Source organism: Apium graveolens, chromosome 6 (assembly GCF_009905375.1).
Source record: "Apium graveolens cultivar Ventura chromosome 6, ASM990537v1, whole genome shotgun sequence".
NCBI lineage: Eukaryota > Viridiplantae > Streptophyta > Magnoliopsida > Apiales > Apiaceae > Apium > Apium graveolens.
The window spans coordinates 69800316-69825577 of record NC_133652.1 but is presented as its reverse complement, the minus strand read 5'-3'; the positions used below and the strand labels follow the sequence as shown (position 1 = coordinate 69825577).

At 34.0% G+C, this 25262-nt stretch overlaps 1 long non-coding RNA gene across 10 annotated transcripts; it reads right to left on the bottom strand.

Moving 5' to 3' along the window:
- Window positions 1-16775: 16775 nt before the first annotated feature.
- LOC141666488 (uncharacterized) lies at window positions 16776-20201 on the bottom strand. Of its 10 annotated transcripts, none has more exons than XR_012552243.1 (8): window positions 19833-20201; window positions 19518-19613; window positions 18569-19439; window positions 17787-17940; window positions 17525-17680; window positions 17338-17442; window positions 17116-17239; window positions 16776-17000 (listed from the first exon to the last, which is right to left on the bottom strand). It is a non-coding gene; the product is annotated as an uncharacterized LOC141666488 (long non-coding RNA). The 10 variants fall into 10 exon arrangements; XR_012552244.1 differs by having other exon boundaries at window positions 18569-19416; XR_012552245.1 differs by having other exon boundaries at window positions 18569-19401.
- Between the last annotated feature and the right edge of the window lie 5061 nt (window positions 20202-25262).

The window sequence follows — 25262 nt, the reverse complement described above, 5'->3', positions numbered from 1 at the left end:
AAATGATTTACGAAAAATACTTTCGGATTTAAATAATTAATTACGAATTGTATTGTGGTATACGTTGTGAAATGGTGTTGCGAATTGGGATTGTGAATTGTTATGAAATTTGGATGTCGATTACGATCGACGGGTAGTCTTATAAACAAATGAGTTGCTTCCAAAATTTTCTAAAAATGTATTTGTAAATGTACGTATTTATATTATACGTGTTACCCCTATTTGTGTTCGGGTTACGTGATTACGTGATTATGTGTATAATAACTATACGAGTCGGGTTATCGGATTGGGTTATTAGGATTTGAGGATATCAAGCATGTCGGTATAACTGATTAGGGTACTCTGTATTTGTAGATCCCAGTCAAGTTTCCCCAGGACCGAAGTCAGCGTGAAAGCTACTTAGGGTTTTGTAAAGCGTTGCAAGGCAAGTACCCCTGACCATTCTTTTATGGTTCAGTACGTAAGAATAGCTAAATGTTTAATTCTCGTAAGGGAACGGAAAAGTTTTAAGTTATGTATCCCCTGTTGTTATAAAACCCTGTTTTCAAGTTGTTTTGGGGAAAAGTAACTTCGAAAGGTACCTATCTCGAATGAAACAATTTGCGAACAGGATTTTTATATGTGTGCTGGTAAAATAAATGATTTTGAAATGAGATAGGTACAAGTGTTTTGAAAACTGGATAAAACGATCAGATATGGGATACATAGGGGCCATAGTAGGCCTATTGAGGTGGCGTAAGAGGCTAATTCGGTTGCGCGCATTATATAACCGATTAGTCCAGCAGGTCAGAGACCTAGCTAGTCTCTGAGTCCCGTAACAGGTAAATGGGATGGCAGTTAGAGCCGTCTGGTGATGATAGCCTGATCAGGTGTCCTCACATCTCCGTTATGTATCTGATTTGGATTTGTGATTCCCCTAAGGGTATAATTAGTTGATACATCGGTTTTATAAATATGAATAGCATGCTAAAATTGGACTCTGGTATTTACACAGCGCACTACTACGTTGTTTTGATAAAGCATGCTAGTTATTGATATCCAGTTATCTTCAATTTTCATTATATAATGTTGATATCATGATTACAGTGAAAGAGATATGTCCTAAGTCCAATCATGTATGAGGATTTAGGAATAACTTTTATGTAATCTGTTTTGATTTCATTGATATTAATAAAAGGCTTGTTTTGTTTTTATTGTGGGCTCTATCTATTTAAATGTTTAAATAAGATATACCACAGTTTAGAGTAAAGCTTTTTATGGATTGTGATGAGATCATAATAATGAGACCTAAAAGATGATAACTCTAAACTTAAATAGTTCCTGGTCGTAGGATTACTAACCGGTAATTAATAATCCGCAAAGATCGGTACATACTATGCTTGCTTCATTATGAAGGATGTCTGTTCTCATAGACATTTGTGTGGTGACACTATAGCTAGTATGTAGGTGCTTATTATAGAATAAGTTCACTGAACATGACTCACACAGCTGAACAACTGATGGAGTTCACTCACGTGTCAGCAGTTGTTCACATAGTGATAGTTGTACAAGTATCCTTAGACTTGAGATCATCATAGTCATCTTGTGTACATTGAACTATGCTTTGGTTTAGTTCTTAGTCTCAAGGGACAATTATAAGGGCTCTACTGGGTATAGGAATTTGTACACGAAGATAGTGTATGATCAATAAAGGATCTACCCCTTCCAGTGTAGGAAGAGAATGTTCAATGCTGATCCACTTATGTTAGTTCAGGAATCTCTGGCCATAGTGGATGAAATTAGAAAGGAGTTTCTAATTTACATTAAATAGAACTAAGCATAGTGAATGGGAAAGCAAGTGATTAAATAAGTTAGGCTTGACACAAGTTCCATGCCTTGTATTTAATCGTGACATTGCAGGGTAGAAGGAATTGATTGTACGGTAACTACTCACTGAATAAGTTCTTGGTATTCTAAGCAGTGAATTCGTATTATCCGGATAGTCGCGATATGCTGAGAAGTATCCCTCACGATGTAGAATAAATATGATTAATTAATTAATCATATTTAATGAATTAGAGAATTTATATAAATAATGATAAAATAGTTTTATTATTATTTATTTCTACTACCGGCTTAATATTGAACCTACAGGGTCACACCAAAAAAAAGAATGGTTTAATATGGAGGAATTAATTAATAATGGCTGATAATTATTTATGAAATAAATAATTAATTGGAAAATTTAATAATTAATTAAATGAGATTTAATTGATTATAAATTAATTAAGAAAAGGTTCTTAATATTATTAATTAAGAATTTAATTTTTGGAAATTAAATCAAGTGAGAGAATTATTTCTAAAGAGTTTAGAAAAATGATTAATAATTAAAAGGTGTTTTAATTATTAGTGGGAATAATAAAGGGTTAATAATAATAATATTTTATGAAAAAAATTTCAGCTGAAAATTTTGCCTATAAATATACTATTATAGATCCTATTTTTGCCTCAACCAAAAAGATTTACAAAACCCTAATTCTCTCCATCTCCTCCTCCTTCATTACATCGTTTTCTTGGTGGATACCTGTGGAGTGCTTCACACTTGAGGAGCAGCTACTAAGGATCTCCGTTCATCGTTCTTGGATCGCTATTAAAGACCTCCATCTTTCCATTAACGTAAAACTTCTTAAGATAAACACACTGAACTACGAATTAAATATTATTTTTCGCATGGATCCTGCGGAGGGTTTTGTTTTTTTTTTAAGATTAAATTTAAGTTTTCGCTGCGTTTATGTGCTAAAAAACCTTCAATGGCATCAGAGCTACTTGCGAAAAGTTTTTAATTCATTTATGTGTTTAACTGTTTTTGATATATGAGCATGTACGTGATTCATCATGATTTGATGTTGATATAATATGCTTATATATGTATGGTTTTGAATATATGATATTCATGTGAGTTGTATAATAATAAGATGATTATGTAATCTGTATATATACTGATATATACATGATTTATGTTTGTTCTAATTATGAGAATCATATTAGATACGGATACTGAATTGGCTGCTGCAGATTTGCTGAAATCTGGGTCTGGTGTCCGATTTACGCAAACGAATACCCTATTCCCAAGGTAAACGAGCGTCTGAACAAAACTGAAGGCGTTTGACGTCGTTTACTGCCCGTAAACAGTGATTCTTGTTTTTCTGATTTGATTCTGATTTTTCTGATTTTTGTCATATTTTCTTTTTATGATTATATCATGGATAATATGATATGTTAAGATCAGATTATGTGTTTTAACATGCTTTTATGTGTTGTATGAGCATGGTGGATGGTTATGGCCTTTCGACCTTAGTGTAATGGTTTTGGTTTTGGTTTTAAATATGACTTGCATGTCGTCAATCTTTGTAATCATAAATCTCGAATGTAACTCGAGTTATTTTTGTAAGTTCATTAGATTAGTTTTACTTTCAATCATGTAATGTAATTGAAGACTCAAGAAGGCTATCCAATGGAGGTGATACAAAGAAGAAGACGAGGCATACAAGAAGTCTAAACAAAGAAGAAGACTTATGTAATAAGTAGTTGTATTTATTTCCATCACCGTATTAGATTGACCTTGATCTTTATCATGAGCTTGATAAAGATCACATAGAATAGGGCCATAACTAAACACATTTACTTTATTGCACTTTACATTTACTTGTTTATTTAATTTTATATATGAGATATATTCCTATGTTTACCATGCGATGATAGATTTAGGTGAACTTAAATCAATATAAGGCGTGCTCTAGAAAATCTAGAATAGGAATCGTTTCTTGCCTTAACAATAAATATTATGAATACGATCATGAGATTCTTGTGTTTATGAAACACGTAATTGAATATGAATTTTCAATATTGAGAGAAAGGATGATTCTGTCAACAACGGATTTCTATCTGTAAGAAAGGGTTATTAAGTGACGCCTCTTGACAATGCTCCACCCGATCTGGGAATCATCTGATTATCGATTATTGATTTGAAATATTTAATTTAAAAGGAAGAATCTCTTTATAATATGATTATGATTGTAACGTAATATAATCCCTCTAAAATTAAATAATATCAAGTAGTAATTGGCCAATGACACAACGGGCTTGTGTCGGTCATAGCCTTCCAACATGGTAGAAAGTGGTTCTTACTTTTAAATCATTGTCGTTTCGTGCTACAGCCGAGGGCTTTGATTTCGAAATAAGAAATACTTGTCTATTACATAGAGATGTGTACATTGAATTTGAATCTAACGGTCGGTACGTGCTACAGCCGTGGGCCGTTGGAGACTGATTCAATTGTACGAAATGTTGGGTTAGACTTGACTTAGAATATTGAGTTTGTCGTGCCACAGCCGTGACTCAATTATTCAAGAGGCTAAACTTATATTAGGGAATAACATAAGATGTAATTGACAAGAGTTGTCTGTCTATTGAACATCACATGACGTTTCGTGCCACAGCCGAGGTTGTGTGATGGAATGTAGGATCCCTATACCCACAAGCATTATGAATGCTTAATTTTCACTTAGGGGGTTGAAAAAAATTAGATAAACTAGTGGGAGACACTTATGAATAAAGACCCGATTCATATAGTGTTTTGAAATGAAATTGAATATTTGCTAAGTGTTGTATGTGTTTATCATTTACAGATTTACTATATTTGTCATGTCTTCTGCACTATCACTCCGGAGCATACTAGATGCTCACAAGTTAACTGGTCCTAATTTAGCTGTTTGTTTTCACTGTAACAAGTTGGGGCACTGGAAGAGGAACTGCAAGGTTTACCTTGCAGAATTGAAGAAGAAGAAGGGTAGTAAGACTACCGCTTCTGATTCAGGCATGTTCATGATCGAAGTTAATATGTCACTAGGTCAAATTTCTACTTGGGTATTAGATACCGCCTGTGGTTCTCATATTTGCAATTCGTTGCAAGGACTAAAGGGAAGTAGGACTCTTAAAAATGATGAGGTGATTCTACGTATGGGCAATGGAGCAAGGGTTGCAGCCACATCTGTAGGATCATTTAGTTTACATATGCCTACGGGCAAGACTATTATTTTGAATAATTGTTATTACGTTCCCTCTATTGTGAGGAATATTGTTTCTATTCCTATGTTGGATGTGGATGGTTTTTCATTTGTTATTAAGAATAATGAATGTTCTATCCTTAGAGATAATGTTCTTTTTGGACGTGGCATTTTAAATAATGGTTTGTATGTATGTGACGTACAGCATGATTTACTTCAGATTGAACAAACTAATAAAAGAAATGAGATGATGAAAATCTGACCTATTTATGGCACTGTAGGCTAGGTCATATTAGTGAAAATAGACTGCGGATGTTGCATAAGGAAGGGTTACTTGACCCCTTTGATTTTGAATCATATCCTACATGCGAGTCTTGTCTATTGGGTAAAATGACCAAATCTCCATTTAGTGGACATGGAGAGAGGACAACAGATTTGCTAGGATTGGTACACACAGATTATGTGGACCAATGTCTACGCAAGCCATGGGTGGATTTTCGTACTTCATTACTTTCATAGATGATAGATCTAGATTTGGATATGTGTATTTGATGAAACACAAGTCTGAAGCCTTTGAAAAGTTCAAAGAATATAAATATGAAGTGGAGAAACAAACCAAACATAGTATTATAACTCCTCGATCAGATCGAAATGGTGAATTCTTGAATGGAGAGTTTCTAGATTATCTCAAAGAAAATGGTATAGTCTCCCAGTGGAATCCTCCATATACTCCACAGTTGAATGGGGTATCTGAAAGGAGAAATCGAACTTTGTTAGACATGGTTCGGTCCATGATGAGCTATGCAAATCTTCCAGTATTCCTATGGGGTTATACGTTGGAAACCTCAGCATATTTACTGAATAAGGTGCCTTCCAAATTTGTTCCTCAAACACCATATGAGATATGGAAAGAAAGGAAACCGAGTCTTAAACACGTTAAGATTTGGGGATGTCCAGCTTATGTCAAGAAAGTTGACCCAGATAAGCTGGAATCTCGATCCGTAAAATGTAATTTTGTGGGATATCCTAAAGAGACTTTGGGGTATTACTTTTACACCGATCATCGGGTGTTTGTCTCCAGACATGCTACCTTCTTGGAAAAAGAAGTTTATCCTTGAAGGAAACAGTGGGAGCAAAATTGAACTTGATGAAGTTCAAGAAGCACAAACTACTACGGATCAAGTGGAAACACCTGTTCAGACTGAACAACCTACTGTGGAACAGCCCATTCGTAGGACAGGGAGAGTGTCTCGCCAACCTGAGAGGTATTATGGCCTTGTCATTGAGAATGACAATGAGTTGTCAATCATTGATGATGACGACCCTGTGACCTATAATGAGGCTATGAGTGGTGTTGACTCAGAGAAATGGCATAGTGCCATGAAATCCGAAATGGAATCTATGTATACCAACCAAGTATGGACTCTGGTTGAGGCGCCTGAAGGTGTTAAGCCTATTGGGTGCAAGTGGGTATACAAAAGAAAGATTGGAACAGATGGCCAGGTGGAGACCTATAAGGCCAGACTCGTGGCAAAAGGATTCAAACAAAGGCAAGGGATTGACTTTGATGAAACTTTTTCGCCTGTAGCCCTGTTAAAATCAATTCGGATTTTGCTTGCGATTGCTGCTTACTACGACTATGAGATCTGGCAAATGGATGTGAAAATGGCCTTCCTCAATGGGGAACTCGAGGAGGAAGTGTATATGACACAGCCAGAGGGTTTTCTTTCCAAGGGAAATGAACACCTAGCGTGTAAGCTGCTGCGAACCATATATGGTTTAAGGCAAGCTTCTCGTAGATGGAACATCTATTTTGATGAGACAATCAAAGAGTTTGGTTTTATCAAAAACATAGATGAACCATGTGTCTACTAGAAGGTTAGTGGGAGCGTGGTAACATTTCTTGTATTGTATGTGGATGACATACTTCTTATAGGAAATGATATACCGATGCTACAATCAGTCAAAGTATGGCTATCAAAGAACTTCACCATGAAGGACTTGGGAGAAGCATCCTACATTCTCGGTATGAAAATCTATAGAGATAGATTTAGAAGAATGATAGGTCTTACCCAGGGTACATACATCCAGAAAGTGCTTAAAAGGTTTAGCATGGAAAACTCCAAAAGAGGTCTCATACCGATACGCCATGGAGTGTCCCTTTCCGAAAAAATGTCTCCTAAGACACCTGAGGAAAGAGAGCGTATGAGTAAGATTCCTTATGCTTCAGCAATAGGATCTATCATGTACACGATGTTGTGTACAAGGCCTGATGTTGCTTATTCAATTAGTGTGACGAGCAGATATCAGTCCAATTCAGGTGAAGACCACTAGAAAGCAGTGAAAAACATCCTTAAGTACTTGCGAAGGACTCAGGACATTTTTCTTGTTTTTGGTGGTGAATCTGAGTTGAAAATAGAGGGTTATAGACTCTAGTTTTCAATCAGAAAGTGATAGCAAATCCATGTAAGGGTACGTGTTTACTCTGAATGGTGGTGCAATTCAGATGGTTGAAAGAAGAGATGTCAACGTCGAGAGAGTTGATACACATAACAACGTAGCAGACCCACTCACAAAGCCATTTTCTCAGAGTCACTTTGATCGTCATAAAGACAAGATGGGTATTAGATACCAGAGTGATTGGCTTTAGTACAAGTGGGAGATTGAAAGAGATATGTCCTAAGTCCAATCATGTATGAGGATTTAGGAATAACTTTTATGTAATCTATTTTGATTTCATTGATATTAATAAAAGGCTTGTTTTGTTTTTATTGCGGGCTCTATCTATTTAAATGTTTAAATAAGATATACCACAGTTTAGAGTAAAGCTTTTTATGGATTGTGATGAGATCATAATAATGAGACCTAAAAGATGATAACTCTAAACTTAAATAGTTCCTGGTCGTAGGATTACTAACCGGTAATTAATAATCCGCAAAGATCGGTACATACTATGCTTGCTTCATTATGAAGGATGTCTGTTCTCATAGACATTTGTGTGGTGACACTATAGCTAGTATGTAGGTGCTTATTATAGAATAAGTTCACTGAACATGACTCACACAGCTGAACAACTGATGGAGTTTACTCACGAGTCAGCAGTTGTTCACATAGTGATAGTTGTACAAGTATCCTTAGACTTGAGATCATCATAGTCATCTTGTGTACACTGAACTATGCTTTGGTTTAGTTCTTAGTCTCAAGGGACAATTATAAGGGCTCTACTGGGTATAGGAATTTGTACACGAAGATAGTGTATGATCAATAAAGGATCTACCCCTTCCAGTGTAGGAAGAGAATGTTCAATGCTGATCCACTTATGTTAGTTCAGTAATCTCTGGCTAGAGTGAATGAAATTAGAAAGGAGTTTCTAATTTACATTAAATAGAACTAAGCATAGTGAATGGGAAAGCAAGTGATTAAATAAGATAGGCTTGACACAAGTTCCATGCCTTGTATTTAATCGTGACATTGCAGGGTAGAAGGAATTGATTGTACGGTAACTACTCACTTAATAGGTTCTTGGTATTCTAAGCAGTGAATTCGTATTATCCGGATAGTCGCGATATGCTGAGAAATATCCCTCACGATGTAGAATAAATATGATTAATTAATTAATCATATTTAATGAATTAGAAAATTTATATAAATAATGATAAAATAGTTTTATTATTATTTATTTCTACTACCGACTTAATATTGAACCTACAGGGTCACACCATAAAAGAAAATGATTTAATGGTGGAGGAATTAATTAATAATGGCTGATAATTATTTATGAAATAAATAATTAATTGGCAAATTTAATAATTGATTAAATGAGATTTAATTGATTATAAATTAATTAAGAAAAGGTTCTTAATATTATTAATTAAGAATTTAATTTTTGGAAATTAAATCAAGTGAGAGAATTATTTCTAAACCCTTTAAATTAAGTTTTATGGATGATTTCAAAGAAATCAAATGGGAGAGAGAGAGATGGTACCGAGAGAGAGAGAGAGAGAGAGAGAGAGAGAGAGAGAGAGCTTCGAGAGAGAGAGATGAGAGAAAGTGAGAGAGAAGAGAGAGTAACGGGGGTGAAGAAAAAAAAAGAAGGGGGTGGGGTGTGGGTTTATATAATAAGAGACAATGGTAGTTTAGTAATTAGTAAAACACTTTTCATTTGATTTTCTTTTTCTTTTTTTATTCTTAACTAAAAAAATGAATTTGAATATATACATATATATATATATATATATCTCAGAAAAATGGAAAATGACACGAATAACAATTTTGGAATATAGGATTCGAAAATAGCTTTCTAACCATACTTTAAAAATAATTTTTGAGCGCACGGTTTATTTTTTATAATTTTTACAAGATCAAGCTCAAAATAGAAATATAACTTGTTAAAATCATTATAAATACATTAATCACAACATCATTCCATCCACTATTTTTCGAAAGTCTCTAGGACTATTTTGAAGATAACAAAACAGATGCCATGCTTTGACCATACTTAGATAATTTTCTAAAAATATACAAAGGCTAAATAAATCTTATTTAAATCAAATAATTCTTTTTTAAAATTATTAAAAATAATCAGAGCACATACCCAAGCACGTTATCAAGCAATGACATGTATTCACATATTACGACTCATCTTACATCACAATTAGTCTTAAGAAATTCCCCTTTTTGTTCATATTAACTATTCGCATAACGGGTCGCGTCCTGTCTAACGGCCCGACGTTGAGCGTTTTTGAACATGCTTCATAATCAAACCTTTTATACCAACTGACACCACAACTGGACTATAACATTTACTTAAATATTCTTATTTCACACAATAACACATAGTTCACATTTAAATACCTTAATCCCTATTTGAAACGGGTTCCGTTCAACTTGTCGGCCCGACAACACTGCTTATTTCCTAAGCTGACTCATCAAACTGGAACGGGTCATTTTACGTTCCCAGTTACTATTATACAAAAAAGACAATTAACCAACAAAATCATTCAACCCTTTATTTATTCACATAATTTAGAATTATTACACGAAAGTATACTTTATTCACTTAATCACGTCGCGAATTTCCCAGTCGCTATAATCTACCCCCTAAAAGGATTCTGTCCCCGGAATCTAGTCTAAACAAAAAGATGGGATAATTCTCTTGTATTTCACTCTCTAATTCCAAAGTTGACTCCTCTACTTTTGGATTTCTCCACAACACTCTAACTAGAGGTACAACTTTATTTCTAAGCGCTTTTTCTTTATGATCGAAGATTCGCACTGGTTGTTCCACATAAGACAGATCTTGCTGAATTTCCACTGGTTCTAATTTCATCACATGGCTTGCATCAGCATTATATTTCTTTAGAAGAGAAACGTGAAATATGTTATGAAGATGCTACATCTTGGGAGGTAACGCTAACTCATAAGCCATTTTTCCGACTTGTTTAAGTACTTTGAATGGTCCAATATACATGGGACTCAGCTTTCCTTTCTTCCCGAATCTGGATAACCCTTTCCACGGAGATATCTTTAACAACACTTTGTCTCCGGGCTCAAATTGCATATCTTTCTAATCTTGATCTGCGTATTTCTTTTGTCGATCTTGAGCAACAATTAACCTTTTTCGAATCACTTCCACTTTCTCTTTCATTTGTTGAACTAGCTCTAGGCCAATTAGTTTGCGCTCACCAACCTCATCCCAATATGTAGGGGATCTGCATTTTCTTTCATACAATACTTCGTAGGGTGGCATGCTGATACTCGCGTGATAATTGTTGTTGTAGGAAAACTCAATCAATGGCAAATGATCGTCCCAATTTCCTTTAAAATCCAATGCGCAGGTTCTCAATATATCCTCGATTATTTGGATTGTCCTTTCGCTTTATCCGTCAGTCTGCGGATGATACGTCGTACTCATTTTCAGCTTAGTTCCCAAATGATCATGAAATTGTCGCCAAAATCTCAAGTTAAATCTTGGATCTCTATCGGATATGATAGACACTGGAACTCTGTGACGCATCACGATCTCATCCAAATATATTTTGACCAACTTTTCCAATGAAAATCTTTCGTTAATAGGAAAGAAATGTGATGATTTTGTCAACCGATCAACTATCACCCAAATCGCATCATGATTAGACTTGGTTTTTGGCAATCCTACCACGAAATCCATCACGATATGTTCCCATTTCCATTCAGGTATATCTAGGGGCTGAAGTAGTCCACTCGGCCGCTGATGTTCTACTTTGACTCTTTGGTACGTATAACATTTTCTTATCCATTCCGCGATTTCCTTTTTCATGTTTGACCACCAATAACTTCCCTTTAAGTCATTATACATCTTTGTACTTCCAGGGTGAATTGAAAATCTGGAGTTATGCACTTCGTGCAAAATCTCATGCTTTAGCTCCACAATGTTAGGTATCCAAATACGTGAGTTAACGCGATATATTCCTTTTTCATCCTTTTGAGCTCTAACTTCCTCTTCTGTCAACTTATCTTTCTCGTGGTTCATTACTTGTTCTTGACAACATCGAATCTTTTCTAAAATTTCTGGTTGAAATGACATTGCATACATAGCTCCTCTTCCTAACTCTGGAATTTGCACTTCAATTTCCAACTTCTCAAAATCCTTGATCAATTCCTTTGATGAAGTTTACATGTTCAATCTTTCTTTGCGGCTTAATGCATCTGCTACCACATTCGCTTTCCCGGGATGATAACTTATCGTACAGTCATAATCTTTGATCAATTCTAACCATCTTCTTTGTCTCATATTCAACTTCTTCTATGTAAAAATATACATTAAACTCTTATGATCCGTATAGATCTCACACTTTTCTCCATATAAGTAATGCCTCCAAATATTAAGAGCAAACACAATCGCTGCTAATTCCAAATTATGTGTTGGATAATTCTGTTCATGTGGCTTTGGTTGCCTTGACGCATATGCTATTACTTTCCTGTGTTGCGTTAACACACATCCTAACCCTTTATACGAAGTATCGTTAAAGATCACAAACTCTCTTTTTTCATATGGTAGCACTAAAACTGGGGCAGTTACTAATCTCTTCTTCAACTCTTAAAAACTTTCTTTGCATTTATCTATCCATACAAACTTCTCGTTCTTCCTTGTCAACTTAGTCAATGGAACAACAATCTTGGAGAAATCTTGCACAAATCTTCTATAGTATCCTGCTAATCCCAGATAACTTCCGACCTCTGTAGGAGTCTTGGGCCTTTCCCAATTCATCATAGCTTCAATCTTGGCTGGGTCTACTTTAATTCCTTCACTATTGACTACATGTCCAAGAAACTGAACTTCTTTCAACCAAAACTCACACTTTGAAAACTTGGCATATAACTTTCTTTTCTCAAAACTTTTAAAGAAATCCTCAAATGTTCCATATGGCCTTCCTCCATCTTAGAATATATCAAAATATCATCGATAAATACTATAACGAACTTATCCAAATACCGCTAGAACACTCTATTCATAATATCCATAAATGTGGTTGGCGCGTTCGTCAACCCAAACGCCATTATCAAAAACTCATAGTGCCCATATCTCGTTCGAAACGCCGTCTTGGGTATGTCTTCCGATTTAATCTTCAGCTGATGATACCCAAATCTTAAATCAATCTTTGAAAAACAAGTAGCTCATTTTAACTGATCAAACAAGTCATCGATTTACGGTAGATGGTACTTATTCTTAATCGTCAACTTATTCAATTCGTGATAATCAATGCACAGCCTCATACTTCCATCTTTCGTCTTCACGAATAACACTGGTTCACCCCACGGGGATACACTTGGGCGTATTACTCCTTTATCCAAAAATTCTTGCAATTGCGTTACTAATTCCTTCATCTCAACTGGTACCATTCGATAGGGAGCTTTCGATACTGGTTCCGTTCCAGGAGCCAAATCAATCATGAACTCGATCTCTCGATCTGGAGGTAGTCTAGGTAATTCATCTAAAAACACATCGGGAAAATCTCTCATTACTGGAATACCCTCAATCCTTATGGATTCTTTTTCTATATCTTAAACATGAGCCAAATAAGCTTCACATCCTTGACGTAACAATCTCCTTGTCTGAATAGCTGTTAGAAACTTCTTTTCTTGTCTTTTTCCCTTGAATATCACTTCAACACCACCCTTGGTCTTTAATTTCACTTTCTTACTTTTACACTCGATTTGCGCCTCGTGGTTTGACAACCAATCCATCCCTAAAATAACGTCGAATTCTCCTAACTTAAAAGGAATTAAGTCAACAGAAAAGTGTCGACCTTCTATAATCAAATTGCAATTGGGAAAAATCCTATTAGCAGTAACTTTCTCTTGATTTGCTACTTCTATAATCAAATTGGACTCAAGAGGGTATGCAACACATTTTAGTCTATCAAGAATACTTTCTGCAATAAATGATCTAGTTGCTCCAGAATCCATTAATACTTTTACTTCTACTGAGTTTATAACGAGCGTACCTGCCACCACATCCACATCTGGCACATCATCTTTCATTGTCATGTTGAAGGTTCTAGCTCTCGGTTGAGCTGTTGGTGTTTGGGGAAGCAGTGGTCCAACAATCCTAAGAACATTTGCCTACTGAACATGCTCCTTACAATTTCTAGCCATATGGCCCACCTTTCCACACTTAAAACAAGTTAATTCTGGCTTTCATGCTCCATTTGGGCATTCTGTTGAATAATGCCCTTTCTGATTACACCTAAAACAGGTCACAATCTTAGGCATCTCAGACTCTGGCTCTGGGGCTGGGGTCTCTAACTCAGGCCTTAAGGGTGATATATGCATAGGAATTTCACTACTCTCTGATGAATCAACCTCCTGTCTGAACTAACATACACAGGCTCCTCTGAAGAGGGTGGAATAGAGTCCATTGGGGTACCGGTCAAACTAACCTCTGAGTTGGAATCACTACCACTATAGAGGTATTGAGATAAAACACAAAACAACAACCAAGAAACAACATTAAAGTTAAATAAGACTTCCAACTGACTCACACCCTAACTCTAGTTGCTACCTTGACCTATTCACTTTACTTACCTAATAGTCTAAATCAACTCTATATGAGTCGAACGCTCTCACAATATATATATACCCAGAATACCCTTTATCCTAACTTGTCTCAAGGACTAGATCTTGTAGCTCTGATACCAACTTGTGACGCCTTCAATCTCGGGGTTACGAAATGAGGACCCACACCATTAAACTAATAATAAATAAGCATAAACCCCGATTAACTATAAACAAGATCTAAACAGGAATAAGTTTGAGACAAGACATAACTACTAACCAGTAAGTATTATTACAACCCAAAATATAATATTAAATTTACATAATCGATTCCGACTTGGAATCATGCATCAATTTATATAATAAGATAACCCATTGTATCCTTACAAACTTTCCACTACAACACTTGCTCACACATCCTGTACTACCTGCTCTGGCATCTGGAAGCCTACGACACGGTAGGGGCCACCAGGTACGCTCTTACGAGCAGTGCGCCTAAGTATGGACATCCTCTTGCGTAACTGACATGGTTAGAACAAAGCAAAATACATGAGCACAAAAAGCTCAGCAAGTAATTATATGACAGTTCTATGATGCAACAATATCAAATATCCAAAATAACTTTTATGGCATTCTACTTTAATTCTCTAGGTGGCAGATTTCTATCTTTGGGTAAGCAAAGGTATCGAAAAAGGGTTTTGGGCTTTCAAGGATCAAGGATTATGACAGGGTGAAAGCCGACATTCATCACAAATTAATAGCACGATCTCAATGAATCTTTCAAGTGGAAAACAAGAATCTATTCAACTTTGGAAATCAATTTTATGATTAATAACAATGTCAGAGATAAGAATCAGGGTTCTCAAAGCTATATGCTAAACAATAACACAATCAACTCATCTCAATTCATTTTAAATCATTTCATTTTCAAGGAAGCAATTGCTAAGGAAATGTATATAATTACTCTTTATAAAGTGACGGGGAACCTTTGATTGGACTACTTTAACTTTCATAAATAATAATACGGGTGATCAGCCCGTACCGACCTCCATCTAGTCGTTAAGGTACCTATGACATACTTTCAGCCTTAAATTGGGCTAGCCGCACTAGCCTCTTATATGACTAGACTAGTCCCACTAGTCTCTTACGTCTCAATCCAGTCCATCAGGAATTCATTTGGAAAACCTTGTGTTGGAAAAGAAAGGTTTGACTAAGTTCATTTTATCATTACCAAGAATATGAAATCATTCAGACTCTTTCAAGTCGAAAATCATTATTAAGTTCAATTCAAGAATTCAAAGACAGTGAATGAATCAAAGGTAAGCAAAGATCAATGTAAAGATCTTGATCAAATGATAAACAAAGTACGCAAGTTAGGGAATCAGAACATTTCTAAGGATCATTACATAATAAGGGATACAAAAGAATGAAGGACTTAGGTTACTCAAACAATACACAAGGCAGTTCATAAAGGTTCTTTTAGGGTTTACGAGAATTCAAGGTATCAATAGGAGACAACAAGTAATCAGGATATGAATCAACAGGGTTGTTATAAATATTTGAACACTAATCATATCAAGTCATTACAGGATCAGTATCAGGGTGTTTCAAAGGATCAATGACAGGTATAGCACAAGTATCAATACCAGGGTTCAAAAATCAATAACAGGTTATCACAAGTGTTATGAAAGATCATTACTCTATCATGGCATCGTCAATATCCTCTCTAAAATCAATTTATACAAGTAGACAGATTTACTTGCCTGAATTCACTTTTCTACTTTACGAGGGTTGAGCAACTGCCACCTAGAATACCTTTCCCTTTCCTAGCCCGAATGCCTTCACGATCCGGATCTACAATCCAAAATCAAAACCCTAATTAGATTCCCACTCAACATTCCCGAAAAGTTTAATAATTACCTCAATTTGTTCTAACGCTTAACTTTATTCTCAAGCATACTCACATAACACATAAAACTATATACTTTACTTAAAACTCAATACTTTAGTCGTAACGACCAACTATACAATCTTAGAATCGAAACAATTCAACCCTTTCTTTTAAATTCCCATAATTCGAACCAAAATCCAAATAATAGACCAAATAATTCCTAGTATCCTTACATGCATTCACTTATCTCACTACACCATAAAATGCCTACTATAACACCAAAAAAATGTTGCATTAGTGGGTAAATATGTTGCTTTTGCCCCACTTTTAAGCTAAGGTAACATTCTCTTAAAGATAAGTTTTTCAATGTTGCCTTAGGGGTTTAAGGTAACATATGATCCCGCTACTGTAACATGTATATTTATGTTACCCTAGACCCCTAATGTAACATAAAACATGTCTATTATAACTTAAATATATGTTACCTTAAAATGGCACAATTTTTTTTAATAAATGGGACCCAATGTGGGCCCCACACTATAATGACGTGGCATTATGACATGTCATGCTGACGTGGAATTTGTAGGGCCCACAATACTGACTTGGCTTGCAGCCTCTATACTGACATGGCATGTGGACCCACAGTGGTGATGTGGCATGTGAGTCCCACTTTTTGTTTATATCAATTATGTACCTAGGGTAACACTTTAGTAGCTTTTGTAACATATGTACCTTGACTATTGAAACATTTTATCAAGCTATTGTAACACTTTAATAAACTACTGTAACATTTTACAAAAAGCAAAATGAAAAACTACTATTTAAAAGTATGAAACGACAACAACAATATTCTTAACTAAACAAACTAATTCACGTTCTTTACATTACATTATCATAATATTATAAACTTAAAAAATAATACTAGAAGCTACTGCTCATCAACTTATGCTTGGATTTGCTTCACTTTCTCATCAAATTCAACATCAAGGCTTTCCCTTATTTGTCTATGTCCCCATCTTTTCTGTTCCCTGAAAAATACATTCGCTTAGCTATAAAGAGAGGTGTCAGAAAAATGAGAAACCACACAGAACAAAATAGTTTATTAGTATATTACTAAAAATCCATCAGCCCTGGACGTCTTACCTGATTGTGGTCAGGGAAGGGTATAATAGAAGCACAAACACCCAAAATTAAAGATGGATGGATTTCACAGTTAGTATATGTATCAGAATAAGCCTCCTCTGGATTTTCCCTTGCACTTCTATTCCTGAATTCAATATAGAGAGTAATTGAAGTTACTGAAAAAAAACTTTGAATATGATATAGGTGATTTTCTAAAACCAGGACAATATAAGGTATACACACATTAATGGTCATATAAATTATAATAGTTTCTTCCTCTTCTGTATCGATGTACTCAATAAATCCCTTGGCTACGAGATCATGCCATCCACTATCTTCTGGGCTTTCCTGGAAAAATGAACAATTGTTAAAGATATTAGCATGATTATAACAAAAGAAACATAATATTTTTACAACCAAGTATCTATACCTTCTGTTGCAATGCTTTAATGTCTTTTCTTCTAATGAGAAGCCTTTGCTTCTCCACTATGAATAGTGGACGACTGCAATGACCATAATCAGTATAAATGCGAAGTTTTTTCAAGCAAATATCTCAAACTACTCCAACCTCAGTATTGACATCAACCTGTTCATTTGGAAAAAGAAAAGTCAGTCATCACCAACCATCTTTTATACATTAAATACTGGTATACAGGCATGTCTGATCATCATCAATCGCTAATCCAACTCACAAAAAGAATTCATATATAAAAATATATGAATATGTACTCGTCTCCTCATCCTCCTTAGAGTTCTCACCAACATGTCAAGATCACGATGAATACCCATCCATCACCCATTGACAAAAATCTTTGGGGCTTGGGTAATCACAGCTGGTGAAATTTCCTATAAACAGAAAAGTAAGTAAAACTGGAAATGTGACAAGAAATTATTTTATCAGCATAGTTTAGGGTGCTCACCTCAAAATTCTATGTACCCCACTGACTAGGTTATGCAACTAGCGAATGTATAAATGCTCTAAAGCTACCAAATGCTCTTAAGAGCAAAAATCTCACAAAAGCATAAAAATATTTGAGAACCAGTACTCCAGTAGCATTGAGTAATGCAACCGATTAAAAGCATAAATAATTATGGATGTTAATCAAGAGAATCACATGATCGATTTGGTTCCATACAGGGACCAGAAATTAAAAAAATCATCGGCCGAAAATATTCCAAACAGATAGTAAATGTAGCATGTGCAGCACCGGGGTTCATGTAAACGAAAAATATAGAAAATACAATAGTATAGTAATATAGAGGAAGATGGGTCACACAAGTCACATCTCAAACACCAAATAATTCAGTACCCCAACCAAAAATAAACAAAATATCAAAAAGTTAGATTCTAAAGTCAAAGAATCTTAATTAGAATCTATTACACGATACAAAACAAACTACAATACATTATTTAAGAGTTGAGAAATTTCAAAATAAATAGGTGGAGTACATTAGAGTACATGGCATGACATACCTGGTTATTTACGATACTGATGATCATAGGCTGAGTTAATAATATTGCTATTATTGGTAGCTTGTGATGGCAAGAAAACATCAGTTCCCGATGACCTGTTTTTTGACCCGAGAAACACCACTCTCATACCCGACCCGGCTTGTCCTGCACTAACAAAACCCGGCCTTCTTGCATGTGCATACCCATATTCTCTGTTTCTTGGTTGGTGTTGAAAATGAGCCTTCTTTTGAAGTTGATTTTGGTAACACTGTACAAATATACCAAATTAATATATTACTAGTATTCTATAATCAGAAGACACTTAATATTCCAAAACTTCTAAATTAAGAAAATGAAAACAGTTTTATAACCTTTCTTGTTAGTATATCTAGCCAGAGATATGTAGGTACAACCATTCATTTAAATACAAACTAATTTAGCGTACAAATTACAGCGTAATAAGTTATTCAAATTTATCGAGATAAGACGAGTAATTTGTACTATTAGGATTGTGTTTACAACCGACGCAATTTATACTATTAAGATTGTGTTTGTACCATTAAAACCGACAAGATTTATAAGGTTTGTAGGCTAAATCGGACTTATTCTGAAATATGACCGTGTACTTGTATAAGTGACTTATAAGTTGAAATATATGATACATTAGCGGTGTTGTCTGAAACAAGGGAAGTTTTGTTATCATCTTCAAGAAGCATGTTCTCAGCCATTTTTCAAGTCAACTCCGCCATGAAATCATCTTCCTTGCTCTCTATCAAATCCAAGTCGGAGCCAGCAGGAGTGTTGAGACCGGAGGAAGATCCAAAGCCACTAAACACAGATTCAGTGCTTGAACCCTATTCATAATTAATCTTCTCCTCCATGATTAATCAATCTTGAAACTCTTAATTAATACAGGTTTAGCTGTATGAATGTTTTTAATAGTGCAATAGGAAGAATCTACTAAACATACCAGTTGATGTCGTATAAGAACCTCAAGGGGAAATTGCAGAAAGATCTCTGTTAAATTTCTGAAGATGAATCTTATGGGCCAAAATAACTGGTCACTCTAGCCAAAAAGATAGTAAAACAAAGTACACACACATTATAAGTAAAGGCTTAATTAGTTCTCAACCTCAACCCAACACTAATAAAACAATTCAAATTTCTCAATTCAGTCCAAAACTAAGAGCTCTAATCAAGAATCAGTGTACAAGAACTAATGAATATGAAATAAATAATCTTGTAAAAACACATAGATACAGGGGGAAAGAAAGAGTAGTCGCACGTCTAACGCCGATAGGGGAAATATGTCAATACAAGGTACAAAGCTTCAACATCAAACCCAAATAAAGAATACCTGAAATCAAAGACAAAAGATATTAGATGAATTTAAGGGATTATATGTAAATAATTGAACCAAATTAAAACTTAATGAAGATGGGTGAAGAACTGAAGCCTAGATCCTCAATTTAACTGAACCCTAGTTAGAAATATAAACTTCTAATTAGGGGATAGAAAGTGATGGCGATAGAGAAATAAGCCCAGAGAGATTAGCAGATTAGCCAAGAGGGGACTGAGAGAAGAAGTCTAATGAAGAGGCCATCGAATGAATAGGGTATCGATACCGGTGTATATGAAAAATTCAAATTCTGTAAAAATTTGGGCGTCCCAAATTTAATAATTTACTCGCTCGAGTTCAATGTTTGCCAACTATTAAGTTTAATAATTTACATATATTTCTAATTTTATTAACTCATTAAATAAAATTCTAATAAATATTTTTGAAAATAATTTTTAATCATATGTATTTTATTATATTTACAATTCGTATATTTAAATATTTTAATACTTTTTACTTTTATAACTTATATATAAGTGCTTGTCCAAAAATGAGGGGACTTTATATCTTTTTTAATTTGTTATTAGTTTTAAAATTCATATTTTATACTTTTAAAATTTATTAATTAAAAAGTTTCTGTTTAAATTTTTTAATTTTATTATGTATAAAATTTGTATATAATCATGTGCCTTATTTATTCAATTTGTATTGTATATATCACCTTATATTCTTGTAAAATAAGTTTAAATTAATATTTAATCTTAGAAAATATTATATTTATACTTCAATACCCTAAGGTAACACTTTGACAAGTACGTTGTATGCTGCAACACTTTCTAGCTAATGTAACACCACGTTTTTGGCTAAGGTAACACAAAAAACACAATGTTGAATTAGCTCATAAGTACCACATCTAAGGTAACATATTGGGTAACATTCTTTAGGCGAGGGGTTGCGATAGGCCATATATGGTGTAGTGTCTCTACATGCATGACTCTAAATCCACATACAAGCTTAACTATAATCTTAATTTCGACAATTATCGACCAATCAACACCAATTTCAAATCACACAAGTTTATTTGATTAATTTCTTTCTTGACAGAAAGCAATCATTCGGCCCTAACCATATAGATCAACATGGATAATTCAATCAACTTTGCAGTTCATTCTATCCCAAAATCATCTAAAAATTTCTATAACACATCATTCACAAGTCATTTTATCAGTTAAACCAACTAAATTTCTTAACACAAATCCAAGCATTTGAATTCCACCTAAATCACAACATGCATTCATCAATTTAAGTTTATAAATAACTAATCAATTTTAATTATTCTATACTTTCTATAAACAATTATCCATAATCAATTTCATTATCAAAAATCAACTTAATTTCTTTTGAAATTAAAAACCCATTCGGTTTTATAGAAAACACTACATGCAAACTCTAAAATTCGAGTTTATATAGTCTAGAGTTCAGTTTACACATCATAACTCACCACCGGTTCACCGGAGTTCATCACCGATGGCGGTGGCTTCACGGTGGTGCTCCCATTCGGGGGTTTCCAACCTTAAAACCTTTGATTTTAAACCAAAAACACAGCAGTACACACATACAATACATAATTTCATAGAAATTACACAATCAAAAGTCAAGCATTCAAAAAAACCAAGAATCTCGGCTCTACACCGAGCCCAAACACACACACACACACACTCGCATGCAAGTACACACACACACACATATATCTTTTGGAACCCATGTATAGAATAAGGATAAAGTTTTATGGATGATTTTAAAGAAATCAAAGGATATATATATATATATATGTATATATATATTATACCGAGAGAAAGAGCTTCGAGAGAGAGATGAGAGAAAATGAGAGAGAAGAGAGAGTAACGGGGGTGAAGAAAAAAAAAGAAGTGAGTGGGGTGTGGTTTATATAATAAGAGACAGGGGTAGTTTAGTGATTAACAAAACACTTTTCATTTGATTTTCTTTTTCTCTTTTTATTCTTAACTAAAAAAAATGAATTTGAATAATATACATCTCTCTCAGAAAAATGGAAAATGACACAAATAAAAATTTTGTAACATAAGATTCGAAATTAGCTTTCTAACCATACTTTTAAAATAATTTTTGAGCGTACGGTTTAATTTCTATGATTTTTACAAGATCAAGCTCAAAATAGAAATATAACTTGTTAAAATTATTTTAAAATACATTGATCACAACATCATTCCATCCACTATTTTTAGAAAGACTCTAGGACTATTTCGAAGATAACGAAATAGATATCATGCCTTGACCATACCCAAATAATTTTATAAAAATATAAAAGGCTCAATAAATCTTATTTAAATCAAATAATTCCTTTTTAAAATTATTAAAAATAATCAGAGCACATACCCAAGCACATTATCAAGCAATGGCATGTATTCACATATTATGACTTATCTTACATCACAATCAGTCTTAAGAAATTCCCCTTTTTTTTACCTAAATTGACTCATTCCCTAAGCTGTCTCATCAAACTGGAACGGGTCATTTTACGTTCCCAATTACTATTATACAAAAAAGACAATTAACCAACAAAATCATTCAACCCTTTATTTATTCACATAATTTAGAATTATTACACAAAATTATACTTTATTCACTTAACCACGTCGCGATTTCCCTGTCGCTACACCTTTTGTATCTGCTTGTCCAGTTAATTCAATAGCCTTTCTCATTGCTTTTCGAAAAGAAACTCTATTCTTTAATTGGCCGGCTATAAATTCTGCAAAAATATTAGGGCTTCCGTTAGATTTTGCAATTGGAGAATTAATTTTTTTCCCAAATAAAAGATACACCTAATACATCGAAACTCATTTCCCATGGATAAAGAAAAACTGTTTCAACATCAAAAATAACAAAAACTAGAGCAAACATATAATAACGGATTCGAAATTATAACCAAGCGTTGCCCATTGGTTTTATACACGATTCATAACAAGAAAGTTTCTCAGGCCCTTTGTTAATCGGGACTAAAACTCCGGAACGAAAAATGCCAAAATAGGAATAAGACTTGATATTATTAGAAATGCCCAAAAAAGTTCACATTCGTAAAGCGGATTCATGTATTTTTTTGTATTATTTTGGCGATATGGCCGAGTAGTAAAGCGAGGGACTGCAAATCCTTTTTCCCCAGTTCAAATCCGGGTGTTGCCTGATCAATAAAAGACTCAAAATCTCTTATTCAGTTCAGTTGATATATAACTCACCCTTTTTTCCCCGACAACAAAAACGGATTGGGCTTTCGATGCAATAACAAGATATTATTTGTAACAAGCAGTTTTGTTGGTTGGTTAATTGGTCACATTTTATTCATGAAATGGGTTGGATTGGTATTAGTCTGTATGATCCTCCTTTTTAAATTTTTTATGATATTTTCAACTTTAGAGCATATATTAACTCATATTTCCTTTTCGATAGTTTCCATTGTAATTACAATTCATTTGATAACTTTATTAATCGATGAAACAGAAGTATACGCTTTAGGTCAACATATATCTATGTCTGCTCAAAAATCAAGAAGAGTGGTTGATCAAATTCGTGGACGGTCCTACGAAGAAACACTTATGATACAAGAACTCATGCTTTATCGCGCATGTTATACCATTTTCAAATTGGTTTACTCTGCAGCAGCAGCAAATGCTAATTACAATATGGATTCCAATGAATCCAATTTAGTTATTAGTAAACCTCAAGTCAGCGGGGGCATTGCCACGAAGAAATTAAAACCTCGACCTCGAGGGCGTAGTTTTACGATAAAAAGACCTACTTGTCCTATATCTATCTATATTAAGAAGAAATCATGTAACGAAGGGGATTCTTATTTGTACAAATGGTACTTCGAACTTGGAACTAGCATGAAGAAATTAACGATACTTCTTTATCTTTTGAGTTGTTCTGCCGGATTGGTCGCTCAAGATCTTTGGTCTTTACCCGGACCCGATGAAAAAAATAGGATCACTTCTTATGTACTCGTCAAAATAGAAATTTTTGAGTACTTCCTTTCGATAATGATTGAAAGTGCGTTGCTGTATCAGAAGAAGGATAGAGGATTTGATTCATCTGACATGTACACGACATGGGCATCCTGCTTTTTAATGTTCTATAGACTATTTGCTCATATAATCTCATCAAAGAGGGAGCCATTTTCATTGTTACTATTCCGGCTGTCAAAATCAGGTCCGCTTGTTTTTAGCCCGGATGGATAGTTCATATTGATTTATTTTAATTCGATGTTATTATAATGTATCTAATATATGAAATCATCTTTAGTTTCATTTTAAATAAAATGGTAAGAAATTAAAAAATTCCGTAATTGTAAATCCAATATTTGTAGTGATACAAATAAGGTAAATTTAATTTTATTTTAATCCGGATCAATGATATAAAAATTATTTTTAGTTTATATTTAGTTTTGATTTTAGAATGGATCAATACTATACATTATTTTGCCTCGGGCATGTTATGTCAACTGGATCCAACTAATTAAATTTAGTTTGTTTTCAATTTTATTTTAGTCGGGGTATATATTATCTTGTTCTAAATTAAGTGAATAATATATATTATTATATTTTAGTCTAATGATATTATATCAACCAACAAATTAGCTTTCAAATTTTAACTTTATTTTAATACGTTTTGATATAATTTTTTGGTTGGATGAGTAGTTTTATTATTTTGTTTTCGTGCGAGTCAACAAATCCTACCAACTATAGGTAGTCTATTTTTGTTTTTTATTTATGAGAGTGTTTAATTTTATATAGTGATATAATTATATTTGACCAGATGGACTACTAACAAAATATTTTTAGTTTTGTATTTAATATAACAGTATTGATAGATGGAGTCCTACTCAGCTACAAAACAAATTAAAATAAAAACTAAAAACCTTAGCCCAACCCAAACTTGGCCCAAAAATAAGACCATCCAGACCAGCCCAAAATAAAAAGCAGTTACCCATTTTCAAAATTATATTTGGCGCATATACACACACGATACTTACAAAACAGTTACAGACTTAAAAGTCATTTATTATCGATTCAACCGCTACAGTCTAAAATCAAAGAAAAAAATCATATTCATCACTTCATACAGAGATTAGCAGTACGAATTTGAAGGAAGTTGTTCAAATATCAAACAAATCGCTCAAAATTTGTAGATCTGAAGCTTGTTCTTCAAAAAATCAGTAAACTTTTATCAACGGTAAACATCAATCGATTATCACTTGCATTAGTAGATTATTAGTTGATATGTGTTGTATTGGTTGATATAAAGTTGTATTCATAGATGCATGTTATTTTTCTGTGATTTCTG